At 38.6% G+C, this 1,260-nt stretch overlaps 1 pseudogene across 1 annotated transcript; it reads right to left on the bottom strand.

Moving 5' to 3' along the window:
- Nucleotides 1-6: 6 nt before the first annotated feature.
- LOC108519757 (nucleophosmin-like) lies at nt 7-1,097 on the bottom strand (annotated as a pseudogene). Its single transcript, XR_001882719.1, has 2 exons — nt 535-1,097; nt 7-449 (listed from the first exon to the last, which is right to left on the bottom strand). The product of XR_001882719.1 is annotated as a nucleophosmin-like (transcript).
- Nucleotides 1,098-1,260: the final 163 nt, after the last annotated feature.

Genomic DNA, 1,260 nt, shown 5'->3' with positions numbered 1-1,260 from the left:
TCCTATCATAACATTCCATACATACTTAAAACCAAGCAAAGGGTGGAGTTCCATCTTTAAAAACTAAACAGGCATTTTGGACAACACATTCTTGGCAATGGAACCTGGACAACATTTATCAAACACGGTAGGGAAAGTTCTCACTCTGCATTATAAAAAGGACAGCCAGATAGCAACTGTTACAGAAATGAAATAAGACGGAAAATTTTAATAAATTGTTTAAACTATTTTCTTCAAGAGACTTCCACCACTGCCAGAGATCTTGAATAGCCTCCTAGTTAGTCATCTGGAAGCAATTCTTCACATAATTGATGAATTTGGCTTCCACTTTGGGAAGAGAACCACCTTTTCTGTACTTTCTTGCATTTTGCTTTAATGTCTTCAACAGAACTAGGTCTTTTGGTGTTTTAGGAGATTTTTTCTGTTTTTTGAAGGATTCTTGTCCTTTTGATCTTGGTGTTGATGGTTTTCAGTCTTTTCCATTCTGGTTTGACTTTTGTGTATTTTTGGCTGGAGTAGCTCGTTATAGATTTCTTCACTGGTGCTTTTTCTTCAGTTTCCTGATCATCAAAATCATCACCATCTTCTTCATTATCATCATCTTCTTCTTCATCATCAGCAGCAAGTTTTACTTTTTTCTGTGGAAACTTGCTACCACCTCTAGGGACAGATCACTTTCCAGATATACTTAAGAGTTTCACATCCTCCTTCACTTCGTCTTCTGACTCTGCATTTTCCTCCACAGCTACTAAGTGCTGTCCACTAATATGCACTGGCCCTGAACCACAATTCAACCATAAGACCAGCGGTGGTGTTATTTCAAAGCCCCCAATGGAAACTATTGACTGTACAGACATTTTCAAAGTTGCCAGTGTTACTTTAATTGGACTGCCTTCATAATTCATTGGCTCTGCTTCAACAATGTGCAAGTCGCCCTTTGCACCAGCCCCTAAACTGACCGTTCTTAAAGATAACTGGTGCTCATTTTCATCATTATCAAATTTAAAGTGATAATCTTTGTCCACCTTTAGTTCACAATTAAAAAGATAATTCTGGGGCCTCAGTGGGCTCATGTCCATGTCCATCAAATCTTCCATGGGGTGGTAGCGTGCATTTAGGTGGGAAATGAGGTGGGTGGAGATAAACAACTACTGCTCCAGAGAACAGCTGCACAGGACAGAATCACACCAGGCTCTTTACTGTTTTTAATTACAAAAGTAATAGAAGTTCAAAGTATTAAATTTAAGGAGGATAGAAGTG

The sequence above is a fragment of the Rhinopithecus bieti genome, unplaced genomic scaffold (genome assembly GCF_001698545.2).
Source record: "Rhinopithecus bieti isolate Rb0 unplaced genomic scaffold, ASM169854v2 scaffold_49800, whole genome shotgun sequence".
NCBI classification, from domain to species: domain Eukaryota; kingdom Metazoa; phylum Chordata; class Mammalia; order Primates; family Cercopithecidae; genus Rhinopithecus; species Rhinopithecus bieti.
Note: the sequence above shows the minus strand (reverse complement) of the source record. Positions and strands in the feature narration are given on the sequence as shown.